Source organism: Sorex fumeus, unplaced genomic scaffold (assembly GCF_029834395.1).
Source record: "Sorex fumeus unplaced genomic scaffold, SorFum_2.1 ptg000131l, whole genome shotgun sequence".
Taxonomy (NCBI): Eukaryota; Metazoa; Chordata; class Mammalia; order Eulipotyphla; family Soricidae; genus Sorex; species Sorex fumeus.
The window spans coordinates 28,161,915-28,186,004 of NW_026606188.1; the positions used below are offsets into that span (position 1 = coordinate 28,161,915).

General features: G+C 36.9%; 1 protein-coding gene and 1 pseudogene across 1 annotated transcript in view; both read right to left on the minus strand.

Annotated features, from left to right (window-relative positions):
- The window catches only part of DPYD (dihydropyrimidine dehydrogenase), a 960,132-nt gene that overhangs the window by 59,520 nt on the left and 876,522 nt on the right, over window positions 1-24,090 (minus strand). The gene's annotated exons all lie outside the window — the stretch shown is intronic.
- Window positions 8,144-9,337, minus strand: LOC130046063 (heterogeneous nuclear ribonucleoprotein A3-like; annotated as a pseudogene).

Genomic DNA, 24,090 nt, shown 5'->3' on the forward strand with positions numbered 1-24,090 from the left:
TGATTAAGAGATTCATAAATAAATCTTGAAAGAGATACGCAAGTTGCAGAGATGTTTCCAGACCCTGTGCCAAGCTGATTCGTCCAGCGCACCCTTGAAGAGGCATGAACCTATCAGAGTTCTGGCAGCTGAACCCAACAGAGTCCTGGCAGCTGAAAACTTCCACACTCCACAATCACCACCATGCTCCTGGTCAGACTCCACTGCTCAGAAAAGCTTATTTGTAAACAATTTTTTTATTTTTTATTTTTTTGCATTTTGGGTAACAACTGGCAATGTACAGGGGTTACTCCTGGCTCTGCACTCAGGAATTACTCCTGGCAGTGCTCAGGGGACCATATGGGATGCTGGGAATCAAACTGGCCCTACCCACTGTGCTATCACTTCAGCCCCTAAACAAAACTTTTAAGTATTTATTATAACTAACTGTATCTGATTTAACTTTCACCCTATATACATGTGCAGAGAACAGAGATGTGGCATTATCAAAATGAGCCTGCTATATGTGTCTGGAAGGAAAAGGAAAGGAAATGTTGTAAAATTAATTTATACTCTATAAACCCTGTAGCTTTAATCTTTATCACTTGCTTTCTCTCTTGAGTTAGAAAAAAATTTTCCTTAGATCTTTTTGCTCTTCTTTATATTTCTTTCTTGAAGTTTGATAGTAAAACCATATTTGTGACTTTAATGTCATTGATTGACTCTTTAGTCTTAAATTGCACTGATTTGATTAGTCAAATTAAGAATAAGGCTGCCTACACTCTTAGATATATTTTTCTTTACTTAGATCTAGGAAGATCAGACCATCCTCTATTATCCTCAAAATAAAGTTTAACCATCACATGACCAGAGAATACTGAAGTATGATCTCCACAAATTTATTTAGCATTTCGAAGTAAAATTTGTTTTCACTTCATAAAATGTAGATTGAAATTTTTTATGTTAACAATGATACTAAATTTGAATTATGAATATTGGATTTCTTTTATAAATTAGAAATGTATCTGTTTTGCATATCAGTCAGCACTAAGATGCATACAAAGAGCTTAACACATTTCCTGCAGATAAAATATGTCTGATAAATTCTATTTCCAATATTAACGTTAGTTTTTGGCCGGTTCATTTATATTTGGTTCTTTATTGTCCTCTGAAATTGGTACTATTGAATGAATTTAAGAAAAAGCTGTAAAATTCAACTCAATAGTGTTTGAATTATAGTACCATCAGTAGCCCAGAGGACTCTGCTACTTTTTAAATATAATAAACAAAGTTAATATATGAAGAAAAATACATATGCTCATTGACATCACATTTATATAAAGTTATTTATGAAATTTTTCTTTATTGGGCCTTTGAATGTAAGAAAATCAACAGCTAAGATGCTTTAGAATTGATAAGAGCATTTACAGAGCAGTGAAATATATATGAATGCAATTTAACATTTACTTTTATGTTTTTATTCATTCATCTTTCCCTATTATTTTATCAAACCTTTTAGAAATTTCTTTTAAAGCTTCATTAAAACATACAGCCATTCTAATTCTTATTTAGCTATTGCTGTACTTAGGCAGACACCTTTATTGAGCTGTCAGTACTTTCAGGTCCCAAGCCCTACAGCATACAGAAGTAGCCTGGGTTACTCAGGCAATGGAAATAACAAAGCTGGCTGCCTGCCAAGTATACTCTACCATTTCTAAGTTCCAGCCCTGCAAATAAAATTGTAATGGAGTTTTTCACATTCCAATTTTCCTTGAATTTTTTATTATTTTATATTTTAGTTTTTTGGGTCACAGATTGGCAATGCTCAGGGGTTACTCCTAGCTTTGCACTGAGGAATTATTCCTGGTGGTGCTTGGGGAACCAACTGGATGACAGAGATAAAGTCCAGGTCAGCTGCATGCAAGGCAAGCACACTAACCCCTATACTACCTCTCCAGCTACTTGATTTTTTTTTGTTTTTAAATTAATCAACTTTGTGGGTTGTAGCAATAGCACAGCAGGTAGGGCATTTGCCTTGCACGTGGAAGACCTGGGTTCGATTCCTCTGCCCCTCTCAGAGATCCTGGCAAGCTACCCATGACGTATTTGATATGCCAGAAACAGTAACAACCAGTCTCACAATTTGTTTTGACCCGTTACAGGTGCCTGCTCGAGCAAATTGATGAACAATGGGAGACAGTGCTACAGTGCTACAATCAACTTTGGAAACATTATTTTTTACTCTTGATTTCTGCATGAGTGAAACTGATCAATCAATGGTTCTGGAGTTTGGAATGTAAGAACCACAGGAAAATATTCTAAGGAACTTCTTGTTTGGCACTTTGTCAAAGAAAATGGCTCTCTGTTCTGCTCCAAATAGCACAGATTTTTGATTTTAATGTGCTGTTCATATGACCAAAATTTAATACATCATAAATCACCTAAAGGCTACCTTTTTATTTATACTTTATTATGAGAAAAAACAAAGTCATTATAACCGTGTGTAGCACTTAAATATTATAGGCTTAGTAACTTCTCTGAGCAATTTAAAAAATATAGAGAAGTATAATTATCCCAGAGAAACAAAAGAGCTAGATTAATTCCAATTATATGTTCCATAGAGCAGTATCAGATTTTGTTTTACATTTTGTATGATCTTTAAGAATATGGTTAGGTCAACATAGGATGAAATGGTATATTTCTGTGGTTTATTTGTAATCTATCACTCTAATTTTGACAGATATTATGGATTAACTCTTTGGTTTTAATGGACAGAAGTCCACAAAAAAGTTGGATGCTCCTGAAATTTGTCTATATCTATGGATACTCTGATTATCCACTCCCATTGTTTTCCTCTACCAAATACGTGTACATCTACAAGAAGGAATATTTCATTTGATTATCTCTTCGTGACTTGTTGGGAAATAAGTATTTGCCCTATTTTTATTAAGACTTTGTTAAGAATTTTGTTGTCATTTATTCATTTTATCTGTTAAGTATGAGGGACCATATGCATGTGTAAGAACCTGCTGCTCTATGGGGGAACTTAGAGAGTTCTTACTCTTTCTGGTGAGTGTGAAAGAACTCTAATTCCCCGAGGAACATCTGGAAGGAAAGAACTTAAAACCACAACTTCTCATAATACTGTTTCAGCCTTGATATTGAATCCCTTAAAATGATTCTTTAAGTAGAGTGAGAAAGAAATAAACCAGACTATTTATATTATTTTATTGCAAATAGTGAGCATTTGGCTTTTCCTTGGGGTAGTTAGTTGAAGATCAAAGACTCAATGCTATGTTTGGAATTACAGTGGTCATCGAGTCACACAAGTCCATTTCTCGTGTAAATGAATGCAACAATGCATAGTGCAACATCATCTTTTCTTTAATGTGCTTTCTGTACATGATTTTTCCATTTAAGTTCTTTTCAATCTCGTAGAAAGGATATCTTGAAATTTTCTCAAATTGTAATAGGAGGTACTTTATGCCTTACTCTGTGTAAAAATAATTTATGTATTCTGATATGAAATTTTCAAATTTTCTGAATTTTAGTCGTTACTAAAGAACCATACTTAGTTCTTGCCTCAATGGGTTTACAGACTTACAGAGAAGAGAATACGGGCATCAAGAAAACTTTCATCAAAGTAGGAAAATGGTAATTGAGGGGAAATTATATATCCAATTAAGGAGTTTAAAAAAAAAACTATCCTATATATGAATGAGGACTTAACATGTGTGAAGAGTCTAGACGTCATTACCTACAGATACAAGATACAAGTGATAAGATAGTATGTGCAAAGAAGGCAAAGGAAAATAGATAACCTGTCAACTTCAGAGAACGCCTACTTGAAGTTTACAGTTTATGAACAAATTAAAAGACTCAAAAAGCATATGGAAATGGAAGGCTGTCACTAGACAGTGTAGATTTTTAGTGGCTAAGATGCAGTTAGTTATTTGGTAGACAAGGGGAACTAAAGAAGCATAGGTGCAGATCTGAAAATTTCTCAGGTTTGGCTCTTGCTTCATCTTCCTAAACAATGTTTCTGCATCTGACTTTTTCCCTAAAAACCTTTAGATACAGCTTTCTCATCCCATTCAGGTTTCATTTTCTTATCATTTTCAGATACAATAGATAAGTCATTTAAAACAACAACAACACCAACAACAAAGCTGCTAGCGAGGTCATTCTTGCCAAACTTTTTATTTTTATTTTTATTTTTTTGCTTTTTGGCTCACAACCTGTGATGCTCAACCATTAGTGTGGGATCTGCACTCAGGAGTTACTCCAGGTGGTGCTGGGGGGACCATATGGGATGCTGGGGATCAAACTCGGGCCGGCTACATGCAAGGCAAACGCCCTACCTGCTGTACCTGCTGTACTATGGCTCCAGCCCCTTTGCTAAACCTTTTCATCCCTTGTGCTTTACCTCCCCACTCCAACCCACTAAAGCTTTATTAAGAACATCAGTTTCAACATCTCAAATTTATTTCTTCTGTGATTTCCTACTGGCATTCTTCCAATTCTAATTTAGGTACTATACATTTTCCTAGTCTTGTGAAATATTTTCTCCAACTTCTCCATTTCTAGAGTCATTTTCTTATATTAAATACATTTCTGATGTCTCTCTTTTTTAAAAAAATCAACTCCTGGCCAAATTCCCTTGGATTATGGAAACAGTAGACTGAACAGAAATTAATCCCTACTCAAGCTCTGATATATTGTGGCACTAAATTGTTCAAGTACTGCTGTTCTTGTATGAATCAAGAATAATAGCAGGAACTTAATGATTACTTAATGAATATGTTATTCAGGAACAAAAACAGTTTTTATATCTATATTTTCATCTACTCTTATTGGTACAGACATTCAATAACTGCTAATTAAATAAACACAGTTAATCTTTCATATAAGGAAAGTCATATGGAAAAATATCAATGAAAATGTAAAAGAAAAAACATTTTCTCCTCTCAAAAATACACAGAGCTTAATTTATGGGATTTTGGTTACTGCAATACACTTTTTAGCTCTCATTTACTGATGGTCGGCCTCTATTTTCAATAAAAGTAGAGCCATTGTTGATTTTTTTAAAAAATCCTAAGTCAGGGGCTTTATATCTTTGAACTGAACAAGAATTCTGTGTTTTTATTACTTGCACAAACACATAGAAGCTTAATGTTGTTAGATTTATCCATGCCTAATATTTTAATTCCATTGTTCAATAATTCCCATTCCTTTGCATTATTTTGCTTTATTATACTCTTATAATACTCTGAAATATATCTATAAAATTTTACAACCCTTTTCCAATGGCATATGGTGTGTGTTCTGAAGAGAAACATGTTTATGAGCTGAAAGATGAGAAGAAAATGTAAAGTGCTCTTATGGGACTCGGGGAGATGGCTGTCTGCCGGTGCGGCAGGAGCGATGCAGTAGATCAGACTCCTGCAACATGAACTGAAGCTTCTGTTTCAGCAATGGATGCAAGTCTGTGACCAGACTATGCCAATTTTGAGGCTTTAAGTTCGGACTTCCTGGTGAAGACTAAAATTTATAGTTTCTGAAATAATGTGAATTCATAATATCCATTATTCATTATTAATCTGCAGGTGTGGGGTAAGGAATGAAATTTAGAATGTGGGTGACTTTACCCAATACCCATCTGATAAGGGATTAATATCCAGGATATACGAGACATTAGTAGAACTGCACAAGAAAAAGCCTCCAACCCCATCAAAAAATGAGAAAAAATGAACAGAAGTTTCCTCAAAAAAGAAATATGAATAGCTAAAAGGAACATGAAAAAGTGCTCCATATCGCTAGCCATCAGGGAGATTCAAATCAAAACAACAATGGCATATCATTTCACACCACAGAGACTGACACATTTTCAAAAGAACAAAAGCAACCAGTGCTAGCGTGGATGTGGGGAAAAAAGATGTCTTTCACTGTTGGTGGGAATGCCAACTGGTCCAGCCTTTCTTGAAAACAATATAGACAGTCCTTCAAAAACTAGAAACTGAGCTTCCCTATGATCCTGAAATATCACTTCTGGGAATATATCCTGAGGATGCAAAAAAGCACAATAGAAATGACATTTGTACCTATATGTTCATTGCAGCGCTGTTCACAATAGCCAAAATCTGGAAACAACCCAAGTACCCTAAAACAGATGACTGGTTAAAGAAACTTTGGTACATCTACACAGTGGAATACTATGCAGCTGATAGGAGGAAATTTGCTTATAAGTGGATAGACATGGAGATTATCATGCTAAGTGAAATGAGTCAGAAAAAGAGGGACAGACATAGAAGAACTGCACTCATTTGTGGAGTATAGAATAATATAACATGAGGTTGACACCCAAGTACAGTAGATACAAGGGCCAGGAGGATTGTCCCATAGCTGGAAGCCTGCCTCATGAGTGGAGGGGAGAAGGCAGCTAGAATAGAGAAGAAATCACTACGCAAATGATGGCTGGAGGAATTAGTTGGGATGGGAGATGTGTGCAGAAAGTAGATAATGGACCAAACATGATGACCTCTCAGTGTCTGTATTGTTAACCATATGTCCAAAACAGGAGAGAGAGAGAGAGAGAGAGAGAGAGAGAGAGAGAGAGAGAGAGAGAGAGAGAGAGAGAATATGGGGAATAGAGAGAATATGGGGAATATCGTCTGCCATGGAGGCAGGAGGAGGGTGGGAAAGTGGGCTATACTGGGGATATTGGTGGTGGGGAATGTGCACTGGTGAAGGGATGGGTGTTTGATCATTGTGTGATTGTAATCCAAATATGACAGCTTGTAACTTTCTCACGGTGATTCAGTAAAATTAAAAAAATAAAAATAAAATAGAATGTGGGTGGCACCACATGCAATTTTACTGCCTTCTCTTATTAGAGATCATTTGCAATATATCCAGGCCAGAACCAGCAAGAATTTTTTCAGAACTGTTACTTCCCAAATCATTCTTATAAGCTTACATACCTTATACTGAAAGGTAATGCCTTACTTGTTGATCTCTGGTTTCAAACTTTTAGCTGCTTCTAATCACATTTCCTAGTCACTCTTCTTGTAATAATTCTGGATATAAATGAAGATAAACTTGAAATCATCACAAAGTCTCTGATAATTCTTTTAGAATGAATAACCAACCTAATGGATACCAATTGTAGACACTTCTTCCCTCCATTTTTCGCTATTGTTTTTCTTCACTTCATTGTTTTCCCTCAATTTCAAGTATTAATTGTTATCTCTTAGGGTCTAATTTAATTATTTTTACTTGTTATATATTATAATTATTTTTTCATTTAGACACCATGATTAACAACACTATTAATGGGGTTTAATTTCCTTAAGAAAGACTTCAACTGTACAATAACTAAATAGCACACCCCTTACCTTCTGTCTACCAAGTCACAGGTTGCTTGCCTATGTTTAAAATTTCTTTACCAGCTCAATTATTCATTTTGAAATTCATCATAACTAATTCAGACACCACTTGTTTCCACTGTCCTATATTAACTTGTGGTCTTCTGCACAATATGTTCAACCTTGAATCTTCTTTAACCTCATAAGTCTCTGAAATATGGCTCTTTTATAAAATTGTGTCCAGAGGCTCTCATATATACTCTTGGATTTCACAAATTAAAATAAAATTCCCTCTTCTTTCTCTTGACACACCACTTATTGCATCTCTATTACAATAGATTTATCCTGCTTTTTATTATAGTCTGTAACTTTAATTCCCGTGGTACCTGGTGGTAAAAATTGCGTTTTTATCTATATTTTGTCCCACTTAGCCTTTCTATAGTGTTTTTTAAATTCCTTAATTTTTTTTCTTCATAGTACCACTACCACAATTTACAGGGCAGTATACTTGATGTAATAAAAAAGAGACAAAGCTATGATAGATAAAAACCTCAGGAATGTACATCTAATTGTCACTACATTGTATCAATCAATAGTGCACTTTTGCAAAGTATGTCTATGGTAATAATGAACAAGAAGAGTTTCCTGTTTAAGTTGCAGTAATTTCTGACTATGAATCATTGCTCCTTCTGAGGCAGATTTTTACAGTTGCTCTAATGGATTTGGGAAAACTGTCTCAGTGTCACCTGCAGTTTTCCTGACAACACCTCACTAACTTTCCTGCTAAGAACTAGTCCTTTTCAGGTGAATATTGAGAACTTTCTGTTACCATAGTCAGCACTTTCACTACGAGATCTACAGCTACCATCAAAGGGACTGCCAGAGTTTCTTCCACCACGAGTGTCTCTTTTCATGGATACATAATTTGGTTGCTGTTGTCCACTATAATTTTCAAAATCATTATTTTCCCCACCACCACTGTAGTTAAAACCAAAATTTCCCCTCATTGTGGCCATCATATCCTCCACCACATCTACCACCTTGGTTTCCATATCCTGGTCTTCCACCTCCATAGCCTCCTCTACTACTATAACTAGAACCTCACTATAGCTGCCATCATCACCTCCAAATCCTTTATATACACCATAAACTCCTCCATAGCTACCTCTGCTGTCACCACCTTCACCACCATAGCCTCCTTCTCTACCAAAGTTTCCACCATGGCAAAATTTCCTCCACTACCTCCAAAATTGCCTCCAGGACCCATAAACTTACCAGATCTACCTCCAAGAACCTGTGCTCCAACAGACTGCATTCATTATTTAGAAAGGTCCTTTTGCACTTCACAATTATGGTCATTAATAGTGTGTTTTTTCTAAGTAACAATTTTATCAACTGTATCATGATCATCAAAAGTTATAAAAGGAAATCCTCTTTTTCCCACTTTGCATGTATTCCATGACACGTGGTCTCAATTTTGCCAGATTATTCAAAGTAGACTCTCAAATTATATTCCTCTATATCTTCTTTAATACAACCAACACAAATTTTCTTCACTGTTAGATGTGTACCAAGCTTTACAGAATCTTCTCTAAAAACAGCTCTCTCTGGTTCCACTGTCTGCCATCAACTTTATCTGGTCAGGTGCACATTATTGCATCCACCTCTTCAACACTTGAGTAACAAAGCCAAATCTTCTGGAATGATTTACTTGGGGGTCGCTCATCACCAAGCAATCTGTGTGTCCCATTTCTCAAAACGTTCTCTTAAACTATCATTTATACTTTCAAATCTGAAACCTCTGATAAATATTTTTCTGGTTCCTTTAAATCATAAGTCTCCATGATGCTCCACCATCATGGTGGTGTTGGCAACTGGATGGTAGTTGTGCCTGTTTTGAGAACAAACTTGTTTATTCCAGCTCAGGTTCAATCTCTATAGTGTGTTTAAGTGGATCCAGAATTACCTTTGCACAAAACCTTGGCTCTGTTCATGCGAATTCCCCTCGTTTCTATCTCACTGCAGATAACTCACTGAAAGGAAGGTCTGGGACTGCCTTAGTCAGCAACAAGAGGAGTCTTCCCTGGAGGAAAGATGAGATTACCTTTCCCTGCTAACCAGTGATGAGCAAAAAGAATTAAAAATAAATACTGAAGAATGATATGCAGAGTCCAGTTTTTCCCCTGGGTTTTCTAAATTTTACTTCTAGTTGTTCTAAATTTAAACTTTAGAGACTGATTTAATGGACAGTCCTTGGTAAAATTCTTGTCCCTACCACTGGGAAAGACAGCATAAAGAGCTTAATTTTTGAAACTGATGATTGCATTTATATTGAAGACGTGACTCTAGGACATTATATCTTCTTTTATTTCAGGCATTTCTTGAGGCATTCCCACCAAGAAAAGCTATGCTTATTTCCTGTTGGTTTATATATGTAGTCCTAAATAAATAAATTGCATATGTGATTGTTACATATTTTGCATTAGTTACTAACCACTTGAAGTCTTTTTAATGTTCTTTTGTTAAGATATGTAGGGTTTTGGCTACTAATGTAATTTCACCGCCATTTTAATCACTTAATCACTTAATCCCCGTTATTCATCGATTTATTCGAGCGGGTGCCAGTAACGTCTCCATTCATCCCGGTTGCGTGCTAGCGTAGCCCAATGGTATCTGTTCGTTTTAGGAATATGTAGAGCCTCAAACCGATCATTTAGGGTCTTGACGAAGAAGTCTGACCATCTTATAGGTGGGCGTCCACGTGATCTTTTGATGTCTCATGGAATCCAATCAGTAATGGCTCTAGTCCAGCGGTTGTCTGTAAACCTCATTACATGTCCAGCCCATCTGATTTTTGATGTCTTGGCAAATGAGACAGCGTCTCTGATTCTTGAGCGTTGACGAAGATCAGAACTCCGGATTCTATCTCTCATTTGAGTGAATCGTGATATTCCAAGCATAGTTCTTTCGATTCCTCTTTGAGAGACCCGAATAGTGTTCTCATCCTGTTTTCGTAGGGTCCAGGTCTCTGAGGCATATGTTAATGCAGGAAGAATAGTGGAATCAAAGAGATGTGCTCGTAGTTGGAGGTTCTTTGTCCTTTTAGTTATTTCTTCAATGCTCTTGAAGGCATTCCAAGCCGCTCTCTTCCTCCTGCGTAACTCAGGTGCCAGGTCATTCATCATGTTGATTTCTCGACCTAAGTATATATAACTGTTGCATTCGGAGATGGTGGTTCCGTTGAGAGCGAATGGAGCGTCAGGAACAAGGCTGTTTCTCATAAACATTGTCTTCGTAAGATTCAGCTGTAGTCCGACCTTTCCACACTCACGGTCAAAGTCCGCAAGCATTTGTGCCGCTTGGCTGATGTTTGGTGTTATTAGAACGATGTCATCAGCAAAGCGGAGGTGGTGTAGTTGCCGACCATCTATCTTCACTCCCATGTTTTCCCATTCTAGTCGTCGCATGATGTTCTCGAGGGTGGCACTGAAGAGTTTTGGTGAAATGGTATCACCCTGCCGAACCCCTCTCTTGATATGGATGATTACTTCTTTGTAGAATGGTGAGATCTTGGTAGTGAATCCGCAATAGAGCTCACGAAGGATCCTGATGTATTGAGTTTGTACGCCCTGATTGGCTAGGGCTTCCATGACCGCTTCCGTCTCAACAGAATCAAAGGCCTTCTTTAAATCAATGAACGTTAGACAGAGCGGCATCTTGAACTCCCGAGATACCTCAATGAGCTTGGTTATTGTGTGGATATGGTCGATGGTACTGAATCCTTTTCGGAATCCAGCTTGTTCACATGGTTGTCCTTCATCTAGTGTTCTGCTAATCCTATTCAGGATGACTCGAATGAATAGTTTGTAGATGACAGACAATAGGCAGATTGGGCGATAGTTGCCAATGTTGTGGATGTCTCCTTTCTTGTATAGTAGTACAGTCTTGCTGGTTTTCCATTGGGATGGAACCTTGCATTCAGACAGGTAGCGTGTGAAGAGTCGAGCTAATGTATTGATGAGTACTGATGGTAAGTTCTTCAGGTGTTCAGGTCTGATCTTGTCTGGGCCAGGTGCTTTTTGTTTCTTTACCGACGAGATGGCATGTTGGATTTCGGAAGGGAGAACATTGGGAACGACATATCCATCATGTGGTATGTGGTATGTGGGCAAGTGGATGTGGCTATTAAAGAGATCTGAGTAGAATTCATGAATAATCTTCTCCATTGCCCTTCTGGAAGATGTGATAGATCCATCATGATGTTGGAGGGCAGTCATCTTGGTTTTGTAGTTGGTGAAGGACAGGCGGGCATTACGAATGTTTTTCCCAGCTTCTGCTGCATCTACCAGTACTGCTGCTCTCCTGTTTTTGAGGTCATCCTTGATGGCTTTTCTGCACTGTTTTGCCAGTTCGGACGTTTGCTTGTGGTTGCCTGAGGCACGTGCCACGCCACGTTGGCGAATAAGTTCAAGAGTGTTCGAAGAAAGACGGTTTTTTGTGGTTATCTCTCTCTTGGCATTCCTTGCACAATCATGGAGGTGCTGAATCATTCGATCGTATTCCTCATCAATGTTGTCAATGACGGCATCTTCCCATGTTGCTGCAACAGAGCCAAAGAGTTCCCAGTTGGTGGTTGTTCTGGGAGTCTTCTTCTTAAACCTTGCATTCTTTTCTCCTCGTTCTGTGAGGTAGAATTTTGCACGAAGAAGACGGTGGTCTGATCCCGTTTGGAATTTTGGGACAACAGCAACATCGGTTAGGCAAAACCGCCGATTGAATATGATGTGGTCTATTTCATTGTGGAACCGTCCATCGGGAGACTCCCATGTCCAACGGTTAGATTCAGCCTTTTGGAATTGTGAGTTACCATGGAAGGTTTTGGTTGACATGATGAACTCAGACAGTCTGTCACCTTGTTCGTTCCATTCCAGGCCATGGGTTCCGATGTGGAGTTCATCGACTGATCTTCTTGGTCCTATCTTGGCATTAAAATCACCGACAATGATCTTGTAGAAGGTGTGATCTTCTTTATAGAATTTCTCCAGCTCCATGTAGAATTTCTCAGTTTCTTTTTCACCATAACTGGATGTTGGTGCGTAGACAACAAAGATAGAAACTGCCGGTAGTGAGCCACATTTATTCAAGTGTAATCGTCCGATTCGGGTTGTTAGGCATTCAAATGAATCAATGCTTGTGACTAAGTTTGTGTTGACAAGGATACCGACACCACCGACGCCTCTTTTATCACATGTTCCAAGGAATAGTTCTTCTCCAGTGTCGAAAACAGCATGATGGGATTGATGTCTTCTCGTTTCGGTCAGACCAATGATGTCGTACTTGATCTTTCGTGCTTGTACCATAAGGTCTTCAATGGATGCAGCAGATGCCAGCGTACGAGCATTAAAAGTACAGACAATCATTTTTGTTTTTCTGCGTTTTGGCAGCCCATGTCTGCCTTGGTGTTTTATCAGCTTCTCCTTCCATATCCTTCTCGACTCTGCATAATCAGGGTTAGGGAAATGAGATCCATTTATTACTGGATTTGGCATATCAATTTGGTCTATTTGGCATAGATCACGGATAGCTTGCCAGGCTCTGCCGTGTGGGTTGGATATTTAAGGATATTTAAGGTATCCTGAAAATTATTAAATAAATTCGCGGCCGCACGCTCCCGGGAGCTTGTTGTGATAATCTTTGGATCCTGGCCTTTGTTGGGGTTACACGGCAGTTGGAGGGTGTAACTGTTTAGCTACTGACAGGTCCAGTCCCAAACCGTGTAGGCTTAGAGATCTCAGTCCCGGGTCCCACACACCTGGGTTCCTCTGTCAGTTCGGTTATGTCTGAGGCTTATCCAAGTGTGTGGAGAGTGGCTCCAGTAAGGCCTTGGTTGGGGCCTGGAAGTCTTCAGCTGTTGGGCCCTGGCGAGGATAGTCAGACACAGGGTAGGAGACTCTGCCTTGTGCTCTCCCGGGAGCTTGTTGTGATAATCTTTGGATCCTGGCCTTTGTTGGGGTTACACGGCAGTTGGAGGGTGTAACTGTTTAGCTACTGACAGGTCCAGTCCCAAACCGTGCAGGCTTAGAGATCTCAGTCCCGGGTCCCACACACCTGGGTTCCTCTGCCAGTTCGGTTATGTCTGAGGCTTATCCAAGTGTGTGGAGAGTGGCTCCAGTAAGGCCTTGGTTGGGGCCTGGAAGTCTTCAGCTGTTGGGCCCTGGCGAGGATAGTCAGACACAGGGTAGGAGACTCTGCCTTGTGCTCTCCCGGGAGCTTGTTGTGATAATCTTTGGATCCTGGCCATTTTACTTTCCTCATTTTAATGATTTCCACCTGATAACTTTTCCTATCACTACCTATTATCTATTACCAGTTATTACATACTTACTGAAAATCATTTAAAAAGAGGACTTTGAAATCAAAGTTATAGTAATTTCTATTTCATATAAAGTACCTAAGATAGAACTTTTAATATAGAAGATTCTAAAGAAGTCCACTGATATAACCCAAAGAATTTAAAAGCACTGAAAAATCCCAGGAAGAATAATCTATGGTAATCAGTCTTCTGAAGGAATTCAGATAGGGGTTTAATCTAAGTCAAACACAACAACATGTTATTCATAATAATTTGCTTTCATATATTCTTGGTGTGACTGAGATATCACAACTGCAGGTAAAAAGAGAGAGGCTGTATGTGTATTAATTTTCCCTACTCTTCTCGTAGAAGACCTGAAAAATAATGGTACTTTTAACTGCTACATTAGCTAACTAGTCAACTCTGTTAGAAAGCAATCAACATACACCCACCCACACATACACATACATACAATCACACAATCAATTTCTCTCTTACCGCCACCTGAGAAACATTACTGCTCTGGGATGTGCACAAGAGGAAGGGCAAGGAGCACAGATTGCTGGTCCCAGCTATATGTCAGAGCAAGACAGCTGAAATACACCGAGAAGGTCAAGAGCCGTGGAAATTGAAGAGACAACTATTTGTGTGTATGTGAACGTTCACAGGATCTGAAGAAACCTGAGTACAAATGTCAGTCTTCATGACCTGATCACATGTGACTCAATACAGAGGTGAAATCAAGATGCCCCTATTGAGAAGTTCAAAGTACAAACTACTGAAGAATAAAACTGCTATAAGCTAGAGTCCCAGGTCTTAGGCTTACAGGAAGGAAATCCATAAACTTTTCATATTATGCTCAGATGGACTAGTAATGAGGAAAAGATCATTTAAAATAATAAAATAATTTTAGGTTTATGGCAAAGTTACTATTTATTTTTAAAAACAAAGAATGTTATTTTTCTTTGTTTAAGGATTTTCAAAGAAGAAATATAGTTATCTACAATTTAAAATTTATTTGAAAGAATTTCTTTGAACTTCAGTTTCCATGATAATAAAATTGAACATAAAATTTAAAAGATCATGGGAAAAAAAGAAAAGCAAAACATTGTTTTGAAATAAGAAAATACTTTAAAAAAATCTAATTTCCTTATTATCCTCATTAGACTTTCTTAAATCTTTGCATTCTTAAGTCAATTTGAGAAATCACTTCTAATGTTTTCATCAATAGGAACTTCCTGTTGAGATTAATACTTCAAAATAGTTATTGTTACTAATAAAAATAATAAAGTATTGTCATTGTTTAGTCTATTCTATGTTTATTGCTTATACTTGCATTTAGTGAAAAGGAAAAAAAGGTAATTATCACAGCTTCATATTTTCTATTTTATACATTCCAAATTATAATTTAATACATGAAATAAGATTTAGTGATACAAAATTTTATTTCTATGTTTTTAATTATAAAGGTAAAATGATATTATAGAAAAACTGGACACTGAAAAAAATTATTGCTCAACACATTATACACTCATACATGAATCCAGCACTCGAAACGTTTTTATCATTTCCATAGATTCTCCTCTCATACTTTTCATGTGTAAATCATCACAAAATGACTCAGATTATGTTTTCTCATTTTGCACTTTATCTTGTGTAATGTGCCAGATTGCTGTCTAGAAATTGAAATACTCCATCCAATGATGCACCATAATTTAATCAACTTTTCTCCATACAGTTTCTGGATTTTGCTATGACTTCTGAGTTCTTACAGTTAGTATCATTTGATTATTAAAGAATAATGAAGTGAACTTCTGTGTACATGTTTCAAAAATAGATATATTGAAATATTTCCTTAGGATTTATTCAAAGGCTTTAGAATATAGGATTTATTTTGCAAAGACTGAAATCATTTCCCAAGTCATCAATATGTATGAGATCACGAGTTTCAACCCAATACCTGATTTTATATTTACATAAATATAACTTTATGACTTTATGGTACATGATAAAAAAATTTTAATAATTATTATACTACTTAAAAATTATTTATAAGTAGTAAACATGAAAAGTTTTCTAAATTTTTAGTAGCTGTATTTCTTGTTTATAAATTATCTGACTAAAGATATATCAAGACATTTTTCTTAACATTTCACTGAATGCTTAATGAAAAGATAACTTTATATTAAATATACTTTCCATAAATATATTTCTATCTTCTTCAGACTTAAGCTGATAAATTTTAAAGTTAGATTTGATAATTGCTAGCCATATTTTTATTTTGTTTTAAAGTTGCTTTTGAAGGTTGATTGATAGCATACACATGCAAAGAAACATACTTGCTTTGATCCCTTTTGTGATTTTCTAAAATTGATTTAAAAATCAAAAAATATTCCATTCTAATTTTTTTGTTTTGTTTTTATATATATATCTATTTAATCTGCTTGGTATTTGCTTTTATATATGGTCTGAGATATTTAATTTTCTCTGTAATTACAATTATTATACAATACATTTTAATTAAGATAAAATTTCTACTGCTGTATGAAATTTTCTATGGTATATTTTGTATTATAATACACACTACATTCTGGTTTTTATTTAAATTTATTTTCTAATTATACTAGATGGAAGCTATTGGTTTGGAATTATGACACTAATAATCAACATAATTAGGAGGGTAAATATCACACTAATAATAGTTTATCATTTAGATCTTGAGTAGAAGATTTTTTTTTTTTGGTTATGACCAATAACTGAAATGAGACTAGATAGATAGAGCTGACTCTACTTCAACCAAATTTTCTAGAAATGATATATCACTTGGGATGGAGCGATAGCACAATGGGTAGGGTGTTTGCCTTGCAAGCGGCCAACATGGTCGACCCTAGTTCCATTCCTCTGCCCCTCTCGGAGAGCCTGGCAAGCTACTGAGAGTATCTCGCCTGCACGGCAAAGCCTGGCAAAGCACGGCAAATCCTGGCAAGCTACCCATGACGTATTCGATATGCCAAACACAGTAATAATTGTCACAATGGATACGTTACTGGGCCCGCTCAAGCAAATTGATGAACAATGGGAGGACATTGACAGTGACAATGATGTATTGCTTTATATTTTTCTAATAAGTTATCCTATTTTCAAACTAAAAGCTTTCAACTAAATATGAGTTTAATTGTTTTTCACTTTTTTAGCACAATGATCAGTTTAAAATGAAGCTAACTTTTGTATTGTAATATTTGTGAGCCCAGATTCGGAAGCCTGCGGTTAGTTCTCTAGTCTGCTACTGACAGGCTGAGTAGTTTGGGGCAATTACTTAATCTCTTTGCCACTTCTTTTCTCAAATTTAAACTGACAACAATAATAGTCATTATCTCCTAGGGTGGTTACAAGAGTTAAATGAATATTTACATTACTCTACGTTACTCTACCTAGTTTTGGAGGGAGAAGCGGAAGTCAATAAAAGCTCCCTATAGTTAAATCTTAAAATAGAAGTAGATGTTTACTATTTTAATTTTCTATTTTTACACAAGCCCCTACATTTGGTAGCTACCAATTTAGCAGGTACATTTTATTGCAAATATGCAAAAGGTACTGGTGTGGGCAATTTTTATTTTTAAATATTGTTAGGTCTAAAAATGAAACATGTTAATGCAGTCACTGACCCTAATCTCTCAGTGGAAGTAGGATGTTGAGAGTACCCCAGTTGAGAGTATAACTGGTAAAGAATTTGAGGGACTAGTTTGATCAAAGCTGAAATACATGGGATTTCTTCTAGGCAGGATATTATAATTATTTAATTTTATAAGTGTCTCAAAAATTGCCATTTTTAAAAACCCAGTCTAACTTGCAGATTAGGCCACAATTTTTAGTGAGGGTCTCTAAGCATTAAGTTTGCCCAGCATGAGACAATGGTCTCTTGAGATACTTTTCTAGTTTTGCCTCTTTGACCTGCACTTGCCTGAGATGCGGACTTTCTTACTTCAGTATGGCAAAATGGTTCATACACCCATCCTTAAATGTGTATTTGTTTTTTTCCCCTCTCTGTAGAGCCAGTTGTTCTCTCTTGACATGTAGAGAGTAACATCTCTCTAAATAATTTTTTTCAATAAAACCCTTTTGCTTCACTAAAACAAATGATCAAAAATCTTAGCTTTGCATCAGTAAACTTCTAGTGATTTTGACAATGCTAAGCTTTCATTTAGAAATAATAATTCACTTAAAGCCATTTGAAGGACATTTTTGTATGTTTCACAAAACATCAGTTGTAGACATTGCAAATAATATTAATAAGTGTTTCTTGAATACAAATACAGGTAGCAAAATGTTTTCAATATTTAGTGATAAGATCCAAGATTATTCTTAAATTGAACCTAGATTTTTCATTTTGTTGGACTATCTGAGCTATAAAGGCTACTATTCTTCAGTATTTCGGTTACTAATATGTTAAATTTAACTTAGGCTTCTTACTAATACAGCTATTGTAGGTTTTTGATTTAGCCCTTCTTAATTTCTGAATTATTCCTAATCTCATTTAAATTTAAAAATTGCATAGTCTTAAGTATTTAAAACCTGTAAATTGTTTTTCTTTGGAGAGGGGAGATTTTGCATCACATCTGGTGGTGATTGGGCTTACTCCAGGCTCTGTACTCAAGGATCACTCTTGGCGGGTTCAGGAGACCATACAGGGTACTGAAAGTGGGTCAGCCACTTGCAAGGCAAGCACCCTACTTACTCTAATATCTCTCCAGTTTCCTCAAATAGTAAATTGTTTTAAAAGCTATGTAGAAACAAGAGTAACAAAACTTTTGTCTATCTTCCTCATTTGATTTTTATTGAATGTTAATTTTTCAAATGGTGTTTATCCCAAGAATTTCAATGTTTCTTAGAAGGAAAGGACATTTTGTGATATCATTCTATTACTGATAGATACTCAACGGATAATTTGGTTGATTGATAACTGGGCCCACTCGAGCAAATCAATGAACAATGGGAGGACAGTGATAGTGACAGCTGTTTTTCAGAGGATATCTAGACATGATTTTCAATGATAGATTAAAAAAAGGATGAAATAACTATACTGAGCTTCCCTCATGTTTTAATATATCCAGATTATTCCACAATGGTGCCAGAACCATTGTTCTTTACATTAGAAGGGATTCTAATGAAGTTCAGCTTCCGGTGTCAGATTAGAAAACCAAGAAAGATGTAGTGGAATTATATCATCGGCACAGGTTGCATGCTGAGTAATTAGGTCAAGACTGAAATTATGTTCTGGATTTTCTACCTGGGCAATCCGAGGTCAATCCATTTTTTTTAACTATCTGCATTCACATAATGTGAATGACTTGTATAGTTTTCAAGGCATGAAATCTAGCATGATTCAAGATAAAAAAAACTTCACTCATAAAACCTTAAGCTTGAAAACTACAAGGGCTCATAAAAAATAAAAATCCTAAGCTAGATCCTTTGCTAATTATGTTTTATTATTCCACATAATCCTCAAAATAACCCCTTGAGGTAATATTATTCCCCTTTTACAGAAGAGAAAATCAGTAGCAGATCCATATTCATTTTTTATGTAGGAATACTGGTATTAATAAACCACTGATTAGCTGCTTCTATTGGGCATAAACTCCATCTTACTTTTGTTTATTTTATGTTTATAATTTTATTTATTGAATCACCATGAGTGCAACTAGAAAGCTTTCGGGTTTAAGTCTCGGCCATACAATGAAACACCCATACCTTCACCAGTGCCCATTCTCCACCACCAAAAACCCCCATCCCACACCCTCCCCCTACCTGTGGGGCGGATGATTTCCACATTACTCTTCCTCTACTTTGATTACATTCCAATATTTTGACACCAGACCCACCATTATTATTTGGAATTTTACCCAAACAGATCTGCTGAAAAAGCAACAGCAGACAATTTGTTTTCTATTGCTGGTTATGAATAACATATGATGTGGCATGGCTGCAGTAGTTGCCGCGGGATTTTGAAATTCCGAAATTTTAACAATTAAATCTGGAGGGATTTCTACCAAAACCTGGTGGATTCTGAGATTTGTTCCTGAGTCTCTGGGATCATAGCCTTCACGCAACTTGATCAGGAGCCACAAAGGCCGTTTGTGGGTGGTGACTCAGGGTCTCGTTGGGATGGGGAGGAAAGGGCTGCCTCCATCCTCATCCTTTGAGGTCCCATGTGTCTTGTCATTGAGGACCCAGACCTTACTGTCCAATGGCCTCTGGAGGATGGCGGCCACTGAGTCGCCCAGGGGGATCAGGAGGAGGGACAGCACCCTTTCCCTCCGGGGTGGCCCAGCTACAGTAACTTACTGCAGGGTTCGGATGCATGTCAGTAGTTAAAATCCATATTCTTAACACTAGAGTTAAACTGAATTCTGAATAACTATAAAAACTGCCTTACAAAATCTATTAGCATGCAAACACGTGCTTCTTTTGGGGATTTATAAAATTTGTTTTCCAAGCAAAATTGAGTGACCTATTTATTCTTCTAATAAAATTATTAATGTCTAAATTCACTTAGACCTTTTTTCCCAGAAACTTCCTTACCATCAAAACAGGAATATAGTGGGTCAAGATATGAATCAAAGGTAAAGAACAGTCTTATGTGTGAGGACCTGCTTTGATCTCTGGCATGATAACAAAACACAAACACTGTCCTCCCGTTGTTCATCGATTTTGCTCGAGCAGGCCCAGTAACATCTCCATTTTGAGACTTCTTGTTACCATATTTGGCATACTGAATATGTCACAGGTAGCTTGCCTTTGCCGTGTGGGCGAGATACTCTCGGTAGCTTGCCAGGCTCTCCGAGAGGGGCAGAGGAATCAAACCCGGCTCTGCTGGGTTGATTGTGCGCAAGGCAAATGCCCTATCACTGTGCTATCGGCATGGTAACAAAAAAGAAAAAAAGGGGGCGTTAATATCCATTATTTCTGAACTGAAAAATTATAAACAGTGTTGGAATCCAAGAAAACATATTTTTAGACAAATCAAGAAGTTTGAGTACCACCAAAGAGTGTTACTGAAAATAAAATACTGCAACTAATGAATGCTTTGGAAGAGGGTAGGGATGTAAGCTGATAAGGCAAACAAAGGAAGTTTAAATCCAGTGCAGTTGGGAACTTTCATTTTTATTCCATCCTTGACACTGGAAACAACTCTGGTAGATTTTCTGGCATTAGAAAGAAAAGGATAATCAACAATATAATATATACTATATTATATAACAATATATATAAAACATAAAATAACAAACTCTTGGTTAACAATGATCTTTAATCCTTGATTGTGGTATTTGCTATTGAATTTTCTAATGGCCCTTAAGCAATAATTGATCCATATTTACTGTACTGCTGCTACTGACTGTAGTACTGTATAGTACTTGTGAATCTTTTGTAGCTGTAACATAGCAGGTCTTCTGAGAATACTGTTTGGTATCTTCTTAGCCCATTATACTAGGTGCCAGCCTCACTGATACATGGCTCAGCTTAAACTGAGCCATATAAGCCCGTGATGATTTTTGTATTTTCAGTCCTCTGCCTTGGAGACAGAGAAAATATGACTATTGATTCAGCATGTTGTTTAATGCGGCTGTTAAATTTTAAATCACTGTACAATGACCAATACTTTGGGTAGTAATGTAATTCTTCAAGGTTTATCATCTCTCTTGAAGTTTGACTACTTAGTACACTGTGTAACATTAAATTCCAGAGGGCAAAATAGGTTTTAAAACGCAAACGCCTAATAGGACAACTTTTCCGTAAGCTTTCTCATAATGGTATTAACAGGAGAAAATAATTTCTCTCACTGTGCTTCTCTGTAGCTCTGGTTGACACTCTCTCTATTTTTTTTTTTTGCCCCATAATATGCTCTTGGCACTAGTACTTCAGTACTGCTGGTTTGAGAGCACTGTCTTTTTTGTTCCTGCCACCAAATGTGGTATTTTGAACACTCAAGATGCACTGCATGACAGAGACACGTTTATTTATATTGAAATAACAATGGCAGGGCATACGGGATCACACCTCTTTTTTGAAGTGAGCTTTTAAGAAATGACTTCATTTAGGGAATAGGTCTGTCTATTTTATATATATTTTTAAAAGAGTCTGATAATTCAGTAATCAGCAACACCCCTTTTTTTCATTGATGATGAAGAGAGCAGTAGTGGGAGGTACATATCTTAACATAAAAGAAACTAACTCCACCTACATCCTTCTTGTGTCCCTCAGAGATTGATAGTACCACTATGTATACATCCCCAATCCCAGATGTCAGTGAGTGCATCTATTAGCAGCAGCAGAGTTTTCAAAGGTTCATTCAGTGTCCATCGACCCCTTTCCTGCCTGGATGAAGGTTATTAGTTAGGTAGAGGGCTAATCAGAGATGCAATCTGGCTATTCAGGCTGATCCTCCTGGTGGAAATTGGCGGCACACTGAACCTGGCCTGGCTGAAACCTGTTCCAATGTGAAGATGGCATGTGGAACAGGGACAGATGGCAGGGTCAGTAATAAGGAACTTGTTTGTTGTTGCCGATTGGAGGCCATTTCTCCTGCCAGCGTGACGCCACAGATTTATCCTGGCATTGGTGACCAGAGGGGGACAAACATCGTTGTTCAACAATCATTCTGAAAGATAGCATATGGCCAGGAATAAATCTCTAGAGAATACCAGAGAGAGTGAGTTGCGTTGTGCTGCGCTGTGGTAGTATTGCCCCTAAGCAGTAGGGGGCATGGTGAGTTCATCTGGTTAGAAGTATAATAGAAGTCACTGAAAACAGCAGGAACTAGAATCTGGTAAACTTGGGGGGGGGGGGGGAGCAATCAATTGTGTCCTGGGCTGCTTCTAAGATGATTTGCTTAATAAACTGCATTTCTTTCATTCTTTCATACTTTATTCTCAGAAAATGTTCATACATGTTGACTTTAGTGTGACAAAGCGCTGAGAGTTTTTGATTATAGTGTGTGTGTGTGTGTGTATACATGTATATGCATGTATACAGACACACATATACATGCTTTTAAGTACATTGGGAAAGTGTACTAATATGAGTGAAACATATGAGTGAAACATTAATGATGCTAGTCTAGAAGCTTAGTTAATTGGGAGTCTCTGGGGAGTCACTCAAGTTGGTGTCTGCTAATTAAGGCAATGCATTTTCCATGGATTTAAAGAGCCGTGAGCTCGTCTGGCTTTATGACTGCTGGTGGGTTATTAAGCAGTAGCAGTGTCCAGCTTTCACTGATTGTAATCACATGGCTGACTTGGTGAGATACATTCCACTCTCATAACAAAGACTTGTGGTCAGTAATACTGCATTAATCATTGAAATCCAACATGAAGACAATTCCACTCTGCCCCTCTCCCCGGAATTTAGAAATTGTTGCCATAGCATAACAATACTCTAAAGAATAAGAAATATGCCACAACTGCCTATTTCTTCATAAGCTTTGTGGAGTAAAAACATGGACTCTTATTTAAAACATGGACTAAATCTGTAACTGTATCTCACGTGATTCATTAAAAAAATTTAAAAAATTAGACTAGTTTCCTGAGACAGTTCTAAACCAGGAATCTGGGAATTTCATTCTTCCTACTTTGATCCATCCATGCCGGCTCCAGTTCATCAGTGTGGAATGGGGCATGGTGCTTCAGAGCCTTCTTCCTCATTTATGATCTGACAGCAGGATCTCTCCAGTTACAACAGTATTAAGTGAGTTAAATTTTTAGGCTACTGCAAATGCTTCTCATTCTTCTGAGAAAATAATTCATAAAAGTAAAAATATGTATTCTCAGAATGGTTTCACAATGGTTTCACAAGATGCACCTTTTAAAGAAAGAAGGTCATTATGAAAAACTTAATAAAACAACTCTGATATTCAGGAGAATGATAAGGTAATGTCAAACCCAAAGACTTGTTTTTATATACGAATCCAAAACAAATAGATGCTGGTATATAAAATTTTTTTCCAGATGATTTTCATTAACCAATTGAGGCATCACTATATCCCTGACCTTAATGTTATTATCAAGCTAAATTGATATTTCTAGCCTATTTTCTAAAAAAATGTTTATAAGCAACAGATTGAAGGTAAAATCACAGACTGAAAACAAACTTAATGTCACCATTGTAATACGAATATACAAGATGTTTTTTATTCTTAGTTGAAGCCCAAAAGATAAGGTGCATAAAGTTCCTTCTTTTGAAAGAGGATTGGGATGACTCACACTCATAGGCCCAAGATCTTGCAGCATGACCTATGCCTTGCCTGCTTTAATGATTGACTGAGAGAAGAAACTACAGAAAATAGAATTATTTTTGTAGACCTAGAAAAATTATTATACCTATTTCTCTGCTCCCTTGCAA